Genomic DNA, 16,756 nt, shown 5'->3' with positions numbered 1-16,756 from the left:
CTATTAAGGGCAATGATACTTAACCCTGTGCTTGACTGTTGGTCCATATATATGTGCATTTCCATTACATATGTTATTACTAAGAGTGGAATTTGGGGTCATAGATTAAGAATATTTTCAAATTTAGTAAACTACATTAAACAGTTTTGTCAAGCAGTTCTACCAGTTGTCTCACATTTAAGCAGGAGCTAGGTCAAAAAATACTGTCAAAGATTAGAAAACATGACTTTGAATAACTAGCAAGAGAAAAACAAAAGCAATAAAAAGTATTTCACCTGAAATAAGAGAAATTATATATATATATGTGTGTATATATATTAGTTGCCATATTGAATATGAACTATAGATTTAAATGGAAAATACTGAAATAAAATGTAGGTGGGAGACTGTATGTAGCATACGAAGCTGGGAAAGGACATGTTAGCAATACAATAAACTTCTATGTATATTATGGGCTAGGGATAGATCAGTGAATGGCAGAGTACTTGCCTGACATGCATTAGGTCTTATGGTTAATGCAGTTCCACAAGAAAAAAGAAAAGAAAAGAACAACAAGCTAAACTTCAAGAAAAAAAAAAGCCAAAAAAATGACTATAGATCTTGAAAAATGCAATTACAACATTGACAGAAAAGCAAGATAAATGGTGCCAAAATCATTTTAGAGAAATAAATTATTCTATATATCAACAAGGAACATGAACAAAAAGAAAAAAGAGAGCAAAATTTAGGAAATAAAACTAGGCAACCCACTGACCTATGATAGCATTTGGAAAATTCAAATATGAAAGGATGCTTAGCTTCATTAATGATTAAATAAGTATGAGCTTAAAAGAGCTATAGCATATCATACTAAAGCAATTAAAATATGTGTGAAAATATTACTACTAATGGGGTAAAAATCTCTTTAAAAAACAACCTAGAAATTTGCATCTAAATCTATCTTTTACTGTACTGTTCTGTCTAGAAACTTACTTTAAGTAAACTATCCTACAGAACCAGTGAAAGCTCACTATATATTTACACAAGAATACTTGTGTAGAAATGTTTATAATTTTAAAAAGAGAGAGTTGGGTGAGAAGATGGCTCAGCAGTTAAAAGCACTTGCTTGCAAAGCCTGCTGGCCCATGTTTCATTTCCTCATCACCCACATAAAACCAGGCACATAATGGCCTGGGTCTATAACCCCCAAGTGCTGCCAGCGGTGCCAGTCATAGCTGGCAGAAGCTAGAAGCTCATGGGACGGCTATACTGGTGCACACACAGCAGCAAAAGCAATAACAAGGGAGGCCCTGTGTCAGCAAAATGGAAGAAGACAAACTGTCCTTTGATTTCCATATGCACACATGAATGCACACACTTCAAACACATACACACAAACATATATACACATAGAGAAACACAATAAGCAATGGAAATACCCAAATAAACTTTGAAGCATTTTATTGCATCTTTGCAATTAGAGTATAGTCATAAAGTCAAATAATAGGGCTAGAAAGATGACTCAGCAGTTAAGGCTTGTCTGCAAAACCTAACAAGTAGGGTTTGATTCCCCAGTATCCACATAAATCCAGTACACAAAATGGTGAATACATCTGGAATTGGTTTGTAATAGCTGGAGGCCCTGACATGCTCATTATCTTGGTCATTATCTCTTCTGTCTATCTCTGCTTGCAATTAAACAAATACAATATTTTAAAAATAAAGTAATATATAGCCACTGAAAAAAATGAGATGAATCTGTATATACCAACATGAAGAAATGTCAAGTCACCATCAAGTTACAAAGCACATTATTGGTGCATAGTACCTTTCTGAATTTCAAATACTTTACATTGTTTAAAAGAAAAGTAGAGTAAAAAAGCACACATTGTATTTATATGAACTGTCCAGAAAAAACCTAGAAAGACAAAAACCACATCAGTGCTTACCTGGTGTCGGAATAGTGTTTGACTGCTACTGTCATGAAACAGCTTTCCGAGGTAATGTGGAGGCTTTAAACTAAATGGTAGTGAGAGTTGAAAGGCGATATAACAGTTTAGTAAAAACCATTTAACTCATTTTGTGAATTTTACAATATGTAAATCTTGTCTCACTAAAGCTGGATTTTTAAAGCAATGTAATAAGTTAATGTGCATATGCAAATATATTGAAATTTCCAAAAAGTAAACCTTGAGGTACTTTTATATTTGAATACTTTTAATCACAAATATTATTTTCACATTCAGAATTCATAAAGATAAGTCGGGCATGGTGACATATATCAAAAATCACAACACATATGAGGATGAGGCAGGAGAATCTCAAGTTCAAAATCACAAGCATGTGTGTGTTATATTTGTATGTATACATGCATACACATGTGCCAAATTCAAATATCTTTCAAAATATTGGATTAACTATAGATTGCTAACTAGAGAGTGACCATCTCTTCCCTGGTTACACATGGTCACTCCAATAAAACACAACATAAAGGATAAGAAGATGGCTCACTGGTGAAAGCATTTGCCACACAAGCATGAGGGACTTAAGAGGGTCTGATTTGTTCTAGGTTCGGTTCTTTAGCAACTTCTTAAACAGTTGGGCATGACCATGCAAACCTGTAACTCTAAGCATACAGGTAATAGAGATCAGAGGATTACTGGAACTTATTGCTCAGCCAGTCTGACTAAAATCAGTTAAATGGGAAACACTCTGTCTCAATAATACTTGTAGATGAGCGATGGGGGAGCACACCCAGCCTTCTGTGGCGTCTGCATACAAATGCACTGGGTACACACATCTCTACACACATACCCTGCATATCCATACATTTCACCAACACACACACACAAAGACAGACATACACAAAAATACAACATACATTTTGATTCTAGTAGCAAACATTTAAACTTATATATATATGATGGTTTGATTTAGATGTCCCCCATAAACTTATGTGTTCTAAATGCTAGGTCCTTAGCTGGTGGCAATTTGAATTGGAAATTGAATCTTCCTGGAGATGGTGTATTGTTGGGGGTGGGCTTATAGTTGCTATAGCCAGCTTCCCCTTGCCAGTGTTTGGCACATTCACCTACTGCTGTTGACCACCTAACATTGGCCAGGAGGTGATATCCATCCTCTGCTCATGCCATTTTTCCCCTTGCCATCATGGAGCTTCCCTTTCAGTCTGTAAACGAAAGTAAACATTTTCATCCAGTAAGCTGCTCTTGGTTGGGTATTTTCTGACAGCAATGTGAAGCTGACTGCAACACTGCAAATATATATATGCAAATATATACACATATATATATGTGTGTGTGTGGATATACATATTTATATACTTATATACGTGTGTGTGTAATAGTCTTCATGTGTGTCAGTTTGTGTCAAGGCATAGATGTTACACTAAGATTTTATTTACATGATGCTAAACAGCATCACACAGAGTGGCAGTCTATACACTATTGTTGGAACTATAATGAATGTTTACATATCTCTCCATAGTCCAAACTGACTAATAAATTTGGAAAAGGACTTTAAAAACAGCAACAAAAAGTCATCACAAATGAGTCAAATTTCTGTTTGTTTCTTTCAAGTTTTACCTCATCAGCAAGCTGGATTCAGTGTGCACAAAAAAACATCACAACCCATCACATTTTAATCACTTCTACATCTTCACTATCAAGTCATTAATAAACCCAGATCTCAAAGATGCTGGCTGTACATTAAATAACATGACATGCTCTCCTCACTTCTCACAGAAGCAGAGAATGCTGCATGTTATAGCTGAAAGTAGAATAATAAAGCCAATTTAGATTCTCATATCATTAGATGAAGAACATAAATCTGGCTACTAATGCTCAGCTATAATCTCCTTAAAGTGATTCTGTGTCTTCAGTTAAAGGTTACAAATATTCCAACAAAACAATGAAACTGAGAAATGTAGATTCATTGGTCTTAAAATGGAAAATAATGGGTTCTTTATTAAATAACTCATAAATCCCAAATGAATGCAATCCTACTATATTTTAGTAGAAGACATCTACTATTATCTTGTGTTATTGATATGAACACCCCCGCTTTCTGTCACACCAAGATAAAAAAGTTCCCTGAAACAGCTGGGTTTGCAACTCAAACTGAAAATCATTCATTAAAAAAAGCTTCATTTATTAATTTCAACATTAAGTAATACTACTTCTTGACATGTCAATGTTAAAGTCTTCAAATATACATGAAAAGTTAATATATTATTCTTCTGCTATGTTTAAAAATTAATTATAGCGAAAATCCAATTTTCAAATGGCCATGGTGTAGTCAGTAAATTGCACAAGAGTTTTAGGATGAGGTGTCATTAGTAATTTTAGTCCCTTTTGAAATTACAACCAACATTTATATTCCATTGATACTGTCATATTAACACGTACATTATGAGCCTAATTTCACAAACATTTATCATCACTGGGCACAATGAAGATTAGGTGCTACTTCCATGTTAAGGCATTGAGATACGGAGATTCTTTGAGAGGAAATTTTTATTTTATTTTAATTTGCTTAAAGCATCAGTTTCAGTTTTTGGACTGTGTTTATGTTGTGTTTTGAGCTTAGTTTTGCTTTTATACTGTGCTTCAGATGTTGTATTTTTATGAGAATCATGTTTTATGCCATCTTCTATTAGATGACCGAGGACAGTGGAGTCTTAATCTAACATGAACACCAAGTTGCCTATGTATCTACTGATTAGCAAAGAGATGCCAAGAAAACCAATGTTCTTACGCAAATGGAGTGAGTTGTCATCATGCTCACATAAGTAACCTTACTGGAAACTAATGTTTATGAATCCATGAGTAGATCCATATCAAAGGAAAGCTCTGTAGTTTTGATTTTCTCAGCTGACATGAAAAATGTCTTCTTATACTTTGTTCCTCTTTTATGTACCAGTTTGGTACTTTCTAGGGAGAATGGGAAAAGAAAAGGCACAAAGAGAAAGAAGAGAGAGAAAACAAGGGAGGAGAGGTGGGAAGAAGACAAAATGCACAAGTACGCTGATGAATGTAAATGATACACATACATAGGAGCTCCATGCTATGTTATTGTTGATTTTACCACCTAGTAGGTGGCTGACCTCATTATGTGATTATTTGTCCCTAGAGACACTCCTCCCTATAGTCATGTCCTTTCCAAAGGAGAACAAGTCTCTGGTTTCATTTATTTGGCTGCTATTGTGGTTTTAACCAAAAGAACCATTGTTGCTTACCTAAACAAAGTTAACAGGAGAACAGATGCTTTTTTACTCAGATACTCAAAAAATATATATTGTGTCTATTTCCTTTCAATTTTCACACTTACTCAGACTTGCAAATTCTCCCAGAGACAGGATGAACAGGGCAACAGGTCATCTAGATAAATGTCACAAAATAAACCCTCTCCAAATAAACACCATTGCCTTCTTTGTCTTCATAGAGATTTATTTATATTGCTTTTGTGATCCTCTCACAGTGCCCTTTCGTGATTTTAGAAAGCATCTTAAGATTACATTTAAAAACAAGACTGTGAGAAATATGTCAAGATACATTTTTGTTCTAGTTATGATGGTTCAGCTTTATTAAAAATAACAAAAAATAATATTCCTGACATGTACAAAGAAGGTCAATACAGGGACAGGCAAAGAATGATAAAATGTGTATTTGTGAAGAGAAATAGAGAGAAAGAGAGAGAGAGAGAGAGAGAGAGAGAGAGAGAGAGAGAGAGAGAGCTGTATGATATAACCCACTTTGGCCAGACATATAAGGCAATAGCAAATACATGAAATTGAATTCTAATTGTCAAATTTTAAGCATAGACAATTAACAGTAATATCAGGATCCTTATGTTGAATAGATCAAATCTGTGAATTTTGGTATATAAATATGTAGCCCATGAATTCTATACGGAAGAAGATCTGGCATTTTCTCTTAATTTCTCTTACACTGAAGTTCATGCCTCATGACCATGAATCTAGGAATGATGTAATAAGTATAAAAGTTTCAGTATTGTATAAGTTATCAAGTTCTTAAATACTTGAGAAGAAATTCAAGTTGGATTTGGGAAATGAAATTTTGAGATGCCCACTGCATATCCAAATGTAGGCATCAATTAGAGTCAGTTAGGTTAGGTTCTGTAAAGAAGGTGGGAGAGCTTGTGGTACACTTGTGGATGGTACTAAACCCTAAGTTTCAATGCATTCATCTTGGAAATAGGTTTAACTATGAATAACCCAACAGCTAAGACTTCATCTATTCTAGCATTTAGATGTCCAGGACATGAGAATTTAGAAAAAAAATGAGATATGTCTTAGTTTGGATATTCTGGGAAGTAGACTGAGGAGGATTTAAAGCACACATAGTTTACATAGAGATGTCTGGACACACAGCTGTAGAAACAGGATGAGAGACAGGGAAGAGAAGTGGGTGGAGGAGGAGATCCTAGGCATGATTATCACTGCATAGCAGGAGCTAATCCGTGGAAGAACTGTCAATCAGTGCACAACACAGGCAGAGAGAAAGAAGAGATGAAAATTAGAGGAGTTAAAGACAATTTACTATCAATCTTTTTCCTGTGTAAAGTGCTGAGGATACAACTTAAGTCTTCTCAAATGCTGGTTAAGTACTCACCACTGAGCCACAGCCATCAGCCCTCTGACAAGTCTTCAGTTAGGACCCACTCCCAGGAAGTTTTAACACTCTTTAGGGCTTTAACCTCCTGTACCTGTGAGCAAACTAGGTGTCAGTCGTCAAAGATAGGCCCAATGTTGCTAAAGTTGGTGGGAACACATAGAACAAATAATCTCAAAAGGAGTTTGGCCTGCTTCCTCTGAAGAAATGAGCAGAATGATGAGGGGGTGAAAAAAAAAAAAAAGAGAGAATGATTCACAGGAAGCTCAGAAAATTGTATATGGATAATACAAAATTAACCCCTGCACTGTATTTGGTATTGGGGGTATATATTTGACATTAGGGACATGGATACATACACATACTTTACTACATATATAAATATATATATAGTGTTCTTTCAACAAGAATATTCAATTACATTAACCTATAGAGAATAGCAAGCTTTGACTGAGTACAGAGGTAGAATATTTCTTCTTTACTTGTACAGGGAATTCTTCAGAATAGTGGATAAATGGTTTGTCAGGACAAGCTGAGTGACATTCAAGAAGTTATGTCCAGGGCTGGAAAGATGGTTAAGGCATGTTCCTGTGAAGCCTAAGGACGCAGGTTCAATTCTCCAGATCCCATGTAAGCCAGATTCACATTGTAACATATGCATCTAGAGTTCATTTGCAGTGGCTAGAGGCCCTGGACTTCCCATTTTTTCTCTCTCTCTCTCTCCCCCTCTATCTGTCTTAAATAAATAAAGATAAAATCTTAAAAATTAAGTTATATCCAATGTATGAATACTTGTGACATTTTTGAAAACAGAAAACCTTTGTTAGAGGGTATCATGATTGCTTATTATTTGTGCAAAATTTATTAGCTGACTAATTATTAATGTTTCTGATTGAGTACATATTTTGTAAAATCATGAGACTGTTGTTATAGGCTATTTTTCTAGCTTAGTTTGACTAGAACTTTGTAGATAAAAGTCTTCAATCTGGAAGTACCAAAGTCCCCTTACTCATTTCCTCTATATCCTTTCAAAATGTTCTCTCCATTACTTGAGTAATAATTGGATTATTTGTGAATTTGAGGAAAATATTTATCTATTTAAAAGTAAATGAATGAGATTTGTCTCAAAGCTAACCATGTAAAAATGTAAACTTTCATGACCTTACCAAGAAAAGAAGCAAACAGCAAAGAGATTTGCTGTGCGAATAATGGCCTTATACATGAGTAACATTGAATTCATCCTGAAGCTTTTCTTTCTGGGAAACTCATAAAAATGCTTAACATGCTGGTTTGAATCTAGTGTTCTCCACAGCCTCATGTACTTGTGACTAAGCTTCATACTTGGTCCCCAGCTGGTGGTTCTGTTTGGGAGTGTTGTGGAGCTCTGCGGAAGCGCAGCCTCCCTGGCGGAGATGTGCTGCTGGAAGGAAGACTGGGGTGGGATAGCCTTGGCTGCTTGTCCTGACAAGCACTTTCTCTCTACTTCCTTTCTGCTGCTGTGGAAATATGGCACCCAGCTGTCGGCCCCTGAGATAGCAACTGCAACACTCAAAATCTGGGGCTGGAAAGATGGCTTAGCAATTAAGCACTTGCCTGTGAAGCCTAAGGACCCGGGTTTGAGGCTCAATTTCCCAGGACCCACGTTAGCCAGATGCACAAGGGGGTGCATGCATCCAGAGTTCGTTTGCAGTTTCTGGAAGCCCTGGCATGACCATTCTTTCTCTCTCTCTCTCTCTCTCTCTCTCTCTCTCTCTCTCTCCTCTGTCTCTCTGTATCACTCTCAAATAAATAAATAAAAATGAACAACAAAAATAATTTAAAAAAATCTGATCACTACCATTTTGTGCTTAAAACATATTACTTAAAACTCATTCACTGTTGGTGGGAATGTAACATGGTACAATCACTTTGGAAAGCAATATGGAGACTCCTGAGAAAGCTAACTACAGAGATACCAACAGACCCAGTTATTCCCTTACTGGGCATCTACCATAAAACCTTCAAACCACAGGCCAGAGAGATTTGCTCAAGCATGTTTATAGGGGCTCAATTTGCAATAGCTAAGAGCTGGAATCAACACAGATGTCCATCACTAGAAGAATGGATAACTAAGATGTGACATATCTACACAATGGAATTCTATACAGCAGTAAGAAAAAATGACACAATGAAATTTGAGGAAAAATGGTTGAACCTGGAACAGATCATTCTCAGTGAAATTACCCAATCACAGAAAAAATTCGACACATAGTCTCACTCATCTACAGCACCTAACCTGAATCTACCCAAGATGCCTTACATACCTAGCAAGTATTTTGTGGACTAGACAATAGGATGGGTGGGGAGGGAGGGGAGGGAAACGGAGGGGGTGGGAAACACAAATCTAGACCCAAACAGCAAACAAACCATAAAATTCTACATCCTAAAAGGCAGACTAAATGGCTGAACCTTAACCAGGCCCTTAGAGGGAACACCTGAGCCACAAGACACTGGAGGGTATGATGAAGACTGACATTAATCTTCTACAGCATCTCTCTCTCTCTCTCTCTCTCTCACTTCTCTCTAACTCTTTTATATTAGTTATATTTTTCTTCCTTTTCTTAGTGGGCACTGACCTGTAACTGCCAGTACCAGCATGTGGCTATCATCCACAATGAGGTTTTGATCAGAGAGACCTACAAGGTTTCCTAAAAGAAAGACAGATTTCTGTCAGAGTACTTAATGACCCACCAAAGGTTAGTGGTAAGACCCTACTGCTGAAGACACCTTATGTGGTTGACACATAAAATTGAATGGCATGTCTGGAAGCTGGAAGAGAGTCAGTCCTCAGACAGTCAGTGTGACTAGTGCCAGAAGGTGCTACATGGGTGACTGGGGGAAAATGGCCAATATCTGTCCAAGCAACTCACAGTCTATCCTACTTAGCAGCAAATAACCTGTTGTGATGCTCACACAAGTGCAATAGTGGAACACAGCTATGGTGGGAAACCAACTGCTCTTAATTCAGCTAACTGATCCTCTCTGTGGTACTGGACCCATAGCTGGATCTGGGAAACAAGTCAGAAACATATCCAAACACGATCTGCTCTCCATTAACAAGCTACCACCAATCGTGGGCTACAAGAGGGCCTACACCTATTAAATTTTCTATAAAAAAGTAAGGGTTATCTCATTTGTCTGGTGCTAACTTACTCTCCATTGGAGAAGCTACTTCTCTTTTTCAGATAGATGTAAATCCTAAGGAGAGAGCCATCCCATCATACCTCAAAAGGGCCCTGGCTGAAACTAAGAAAAATTGGTGAAACAGGGCTGGAGAGATGGCTTAGCGGTTAAGCGCTTGCCTGTGAAGCCTAAGGACCCCGGTTCGAGGCTCGGTTCCCCAGGTCCCACGTTAGCCAGATGCACAAGGGGGCGCACGCATCTGGAGTTCGTTTGCAGAGGCTGGAAGCCCTGGTGCACCCATTCTCTCTCTCTCCCTCTCTCTGTCCTTCTCTCTGTGTCTGTCGCCCTCAAATAAATAAATAAAAAATTTAAAAAAAAATTGGTGAAACAAGCAAGAGTGCTGTTTTCCTGGTGAACTGGGTACCAGCATAAGGGTGAAGGAGATCAACACAGAGAAAAATCAACTCCTACTAAATCAGAGGTCCAGAGACCCAGAGGCCCCCAACACCTCATCACTGAAGCAGACCAAAAATGAACCCAACATGGCTCAGGGAAATTTTGAGGAACAGAGGGCAGAAAGAATGTCAGAGCCACTTGTTGGGTCATGATATGCAGAGACATTTATCCTACCCATAACTGTGGGCTAACTCCAGAATGCATGACCTATATACCTCAACAAGGAGGGGCCAGGGGGAGGGGGTAGGACATGGATGAGCCTAACAGTAGCCCCAAATTGACTGTATTCGCTGAGTACAAAATTAATTAATTAAAAAAAAACTATGTGAGAAGGCTTTAACTCAAACTTGGGTTTAACCAGTTATGTTGAAAATATTTATCAAGGAAAAGAAAAATCCATGCTGATGGTCTATGAGAGTGACAATGTTTTCTCAGCTTTGTGCATTGAAGAACCATTTAAAGGACCAAAGGGAAAAGGAAAATTGAAAAGTAAGTTAAATGTCACAAGTAGTGGTGTATCACCTCAGATTTCATAATGTCACTATTAAAAGCTAAACAACAGGTAATTATAAATATGAAAATGTGCAAGAAATCTACCACATAATTAGACAGACATATAGTTAAGATGCTCAGATTATGACCCCCCTCACCTGTGCCAAATAACTGGTACCAAATACACAGTAAATCATTACTAGCTCATCAAATCTAGGTAGTTAGAAGTTCCTTGAATAATAAAAATGAGATTTTTTTTCTATGCTTTGTTGGTTTAGGTCCTTTCGAATGAATGCAGCCTTTGCATGTTGGTGGTGTATAATTTGCAAATGGTTCTCTCTACAGACAATGATTATTTCATGTTGCACATTAATAAAAATTCTTTTACAGTTTTCACAGAGATCATTCAAGAGTGCACACACAGACATCCTCAACTTCATTAGTCTGTCCCTGTTCTAATATACATCAGCAGACTGATGGCATTCAGACCCTCAGTTCATCAGCACCCATCTTTCTCCTGATGCATTGGGCTCATGTCACCACTTTTAGAGTGAAATTCAGGTGAATAAAAAGTCATAAATAATATTACAATTATAACAAAACTTTACTTATAAAGCAGCAAATATACCTAGATATTACCTATAAATGGCAGATGCTTGGCATTTTCAGATGTAAGAAAATTATGTAGGCCATGAAAGACCTAGAACACAGTAACTTCCATACTATGTACATGTTCTTGGTCTTCAAACAAAAAAACATGCTCAGAGAGACAAACAAACTCAAATCTTACTGCTATTAGGAATGGATGTGGGCCAGGAATGGTGGCACACACCTTTAATCCCATCACTGGGAAGGCAGAGGTAGGAATATCACTCTGAGTGTGGGCCAGCCTGAGACTACGTAGTGAATTCCAGGTCAGCCTGGGCCAGAGTTTCTCAAAAGACAAAATGGATGAATGTGGAAGTCTGTTCAACTTTGACATTTTGTGAACATAAAGTTGCTTACTGTATCAAAATACATAAAAAATAGTATATTTACTTACCTTTCTGTTTATTGTCTCTTCTTACTCTAGTATATTTCTCCTTTCTTTCCTTGTCAATCATCTAGACCAGGACAAATTGAAGCATAATCAATAAGGAGGGAAGTGAATAATAGCAGTTCTCCTTATGACACTCCAGTCATATCCACAAATCAAAACTCTACCAAAGGTACTGGGCTAATGGGCAATGGTCACTTATAAGGATAATTCATGTACATGAACCAGAAAGTAGAACAGGGTCATACAAATTCATGAAAATCAATCAGACCCATGGTTTAGTTCCATAGTTTAGCTATTTAGCATACATTTTAAACATATCTTTATCACAAAAAAATTACATTTGCAGAATTAAAATCACAAACTATAAATAAATAGACAAATAAACAAACCTTGATCTTTTTAAAATCACCAATTCCACTGAAGTGTAACTTTTTTAATGGCCTCTTATGTATTTGATAAACCACTGCTACCCAAATTAAAATGCCTGTCTATCCATAAAGTATTTTGGCAACAACCAATTTTCAAAATATTGAAAGACATCAAATTAATTTCAATATCATTTTGTACAACACAATATAAACAAAATATTCTAATTTTAATGTAATCAACAAGATGACTTAAAATCCCATCTTCCTGCCTAACTAACAGACCAGAGAGAATAGGACAGTGCTTGCCTAGAATAGGCCAGTTAGTAGAGTGCTTGCCTAGCATGAACAAAGCCCTTAAGCCAATCCAAAGGAGTATATAAACCAGACATGTTAGTGCACACCTATAATTCTAGCACTCAGAGGTGGGGGTAGGAGGATCAGAAACTGAAGGTCATTCAGCACTACATAGTAAGTTGGAGGACAGCATGGATTCATTAGACCCTACCTGCCTCAAAAGTACTAAAATCAAAACAAAGCAAACAAAAATCAGACCCACTGTATGATCTAGCCATACCACTTCTAGATATATGTCTGAAGGAAATAAAATGACTATCTCACAAACAGACACTGCCATTCCTGTGCTTATTCCCAATGGTCATTCCTCTGATTAGATTTTACCCAATTTATCATTTTTTACTCTAGTTATTCAGTATTAAATTTACGTTGACGATGGGTGCTGTTTCACTTTTCTCTGGATATGTTCCTGAAAAAGAATAGTATGTCCATGCATTGCAGTTAAACCTTAACTTAGTCCAAAAATGTTACATTTTGTTACACTCATTATACTCTTTATGAATAGCAATTGTACTTATTGTCTTTGACTTCTATATTGATTGTTTATTCACTTCAATTTTTATAAATTTCATTTTGCTTTATATTTCACAATGCATTTCATTTCCTACTATGTTCTAGTTAATATCCATTATTCTTTTGCCCACATATGCAGCTTTAATTTCTACAATGGCAACACATTTCTGTACCATTTTTCCTAAGGTCTGACCATTATTCTATAATCTTTTACATCTCATTATTATTCCTTTGTTCCTTGAAGAATTTTTTTGCAATGTATTTTTTATTGAGCACCTATTTTTCTACTTGTGATACACAAGCTTATGGTTTTCATAATTTTTAAAAATGTTTGCATCTTGACATTGAAAGAAAATTTTCATTTAGTTTGAGTATATATGCAAATATAATTTTGATCTGTACTCAACTTTATGATTCTCAATTCCCATGTGCACACTAACTCTATCAGCTTAGAACTAACATCTATTCAGAGACATAAAGAGTATGGTGGAATAGACAAAATTATTTATGTGTATATTAGTTACCTATCTTGTCATTATGACAAAATGCCTGACAGAAACTTAACAGATGATGACTTTAAGTCATGACTTTAGAGATGTTAGTGCACCATAACAGGGAGGGGCACGGTGGAGCATTTCGTATCATGGCAGGCATAAGTCACTTGGGAACCAAGCATCCAGACACATGAGCCTGTGGTTGAAACTTCATACTTAAACCAAAATAATGCAAAGAAAAGAGATATATCCAGTATCAAAAAATCCAGAAAATATTAAATCTGTGATTTTTTTTTCAAATTAATGCTCATGAATCTGCCTTTTGTGGTTTGTGTAAGAAAATCCATACACAACATTGCTGAGAAAGCTAGTGTCCTCCTTCATGATCTTAGGAGTACACACAGACAAAGATTCTAGAAATGGCCAGGTTTGGGAATGAATTTGAATGGGTTTTTTGGATTTCAGGAGAAGTACATGTACTTCAACCTTTTAGGTTTTTGTTTATTTTCAACAAGGAACTGAAATAAACTGACCGAGAAGAATAGATGATAAATCATCACATTTACTTAGGGAGGAATATGAAAGGTCTTTTCATCTTCTCATGTCATCCTCAATTTCTTAAGTGTTTAAAGTGTTTTTGCAAGAACTGAGGAGATAAACTACCCCTCATACATGAGCCAGGGCCCAGGTGAAACTACAAAGAAAGTGGAAGATCAAGAGTGCTATTTCCTGGCTAGCGAGATGGCTTAGCAACTAAAGCACTTGCTTATGAAGCCTAAGGACTAAGGTTCAATTCCCTAGAACCCATGTAAGCCAGATGCACATGATGGCACATGTGTCTGGAGTTCAACTGCAGTGGCTAGAGGCCCTGGTGTACCCATTCTCATTCTTTATCCCTCTTTTTCTCTCTCTAATAAATGACAATAAAATATTTAAAAAATAAAGTTTTAAGAGGAGTGCTGCTTCTATGTGAGCCTGAAAGCCAGCACCAGGGTAATGGAAAGAGAACTGAGGATCCTCAAAATGTACCAAAGTGAAATCCAGAAGCCACTGAGAGCACAATACTAAAGCAGACTTAAAACACACCCACCAAGGCTCAGGGAATTTTGTGGAAGAGGGGGCAGAAAGGTTGTAAGAGTCACAGGGTGGAAGGAAATGTCCAGAGACATGGCTCCGACCCCCTTACAATGACTGACTGATGCTCTCATATCTCATAAGTGGCAACCCCAAGGGGAATACCAGTAATCCCACTGAAGGGTGTCCTAAGAATGGAGGCAAGAAGGAGGAAAACGATGCTATCAATACATAATGTGCCCATGCAAATGTTTTACTTACTAAAAATAAATAAATTTTAAAAGGGGGGAGGGCTTGGGCTGCCATGGGTGTGCACATCTTTAATCTCAGCACTTGGATGGGTGAGGTAGGAGGATGGTTCAAGGTCAGCTTCTGACTACATAGTGAATTCCAGGCAAGCCTGGCCTAGACCATACCTTGAAAACATATCAAAAAGTTGGGGTAAGGAGGAAGAGGCTAGGGCTTAAAGAAACATGGGAAATGGAGCAAAAGGATATAAGCCCTTTGCCTTCACATTAGGCCAAAAAGCTGAGACATCACTTAGCTGCAATGAAATGGAGAAGACTTACCCAAGCAGGGACCTGGAGGTTCAGGTATAAGGAAGATGAACAGCCAGGAAGAAAGCCTTGCTTACCCAGTGAGACCACTGATTGGTTTGGACTCAGGAGGCGGACTCAAAGAGAGATGAGTAAGCTGAGTAGTGTTGGCTGTTGCTGAAAGATGAGACTGGATCAGATGCAGAATCCAATTCTGGTGACTATGACTTCTCTTTTAGCTCCCTCTCCTAGCTGACTATCTATCTAAGAAAAAGAATCCCTATATTGCTCATATTTCTCCCTCAAGTTTCCAGATAATGTTTGCCATGTGTTTCATTTTTGCCCAGATGAATAAAAATCAGATTTCTGTCTAACCACAAAAACTGCCATTTGGGGCTGGCAAGATGTCTTAATGGTTAAGGTACTTGCCTGTGATGCCTAAGGACTCAGGCAATTCTCCAGTACCCATGTATGTTAAATGCACAAGGTGGCATATGTGTCTGGAGTTCATTTTCAGTGGCTAGAGGCCCTGGCACACCCATTCTCTCTCTATCTGCCTCTCTCTTGCTTTTTCTCGAATAAATAGGTAAAATGAAATACTTTTTACAAACCTGAACTACATGGAGGAGATGACACATAGAGGATAGGTCAGGGTGTAGACTTAATTCTTCAGTCTATGAGGAATTGATCCTCCCCAAACAAAGCGATCTGGAACCACAGAGCATATTAGACCCTACATCAGCAAAGCCCTCTCATCAGCTTTTTGCTTTTAACATCCCTTTCATCATTGTAGGTTCAGGAGTGACCAAGACCACAGAGAGCACTCTGAGGCAAAGATGGAAGTTTTCATTCCAGAGAAAACACAAGCTGCCAGGACTGACTCTCGAGAGCGAAGCAGTCAGCTTGGAGTTACAGACAATAGGCTTTATAGGCTCTTTAGTTAGGGAAGGTGAAGAAGGGAAGGATTTGTTGATTAGCCATAGTATGAGACCAGAAGTGACCCAGTGAGAGACAAGGGGGCAGTAAGTCTAGACTGGAGCCTTGTTAGGCAGGGGAGGGATAATGGCTGGGCAATTTCTTGAGGAGTGTGGATGACTCACTTCTCTGTCACCCTCTTGCTGTCCTTGGTGACTCCATTTTGTCCTGACCTAACAATCATATTTCTACTTTGCATATCTAAAATGCTAGCTCTAATTTTTTTACCTCTACAGTTGCCCAATCATGGTTCATTTAGCAAAGATTCTGGCTTGAGCATCCTGAGAGAGGGGAGGAGAGCAAGGGAGGTAACTTCTGCTAAGAATACATAGCACAAGGCCTGCATTCAGCAGTATCAGAGCGCAACTGTGGGAACGCCCACTGAGCATCTGTCTCAGCTCTCTGCTATTCTCCAACGATAATGATGACTTTCTTGAGTGTTAGTATTGGAGAGCGTGTGCAAATATGAGAGGCTGAGGGGGGCCTGGGCCTGCCTGAGTTCAAATCTTCAGATCCCAAGTAAAACAGCTAGGTATGGCTACACACACCTGTAATCTCAAAGACTTCAGAGGATTCTAAGTACTGCAAACTCTAAAATTAGAAAAAGGAGACACAATTTCAAAAGAAGATCAGATGGAAGAGTGATGGAGCAGGAGATCCGAAG

The sequence above is a fragment of the Jaculus jaculus genome, chromosome 2 (genome assembly GCF_020740685.1).
Source record: "Jaculus jaculus isolate mJacJac1 chromosome 2, mJacJac1.mat.Y.cur, whole genome shotgun sequence".
Taxonomy (NCBI): Eukaryota; Metazoa; Chordata; class Mammalia; order Rodentia; family Dipodidae; genus Jaculus; species Jaculus jaculus.
This window is presented reverse-complemented; position numbering follows the sequence as displayed.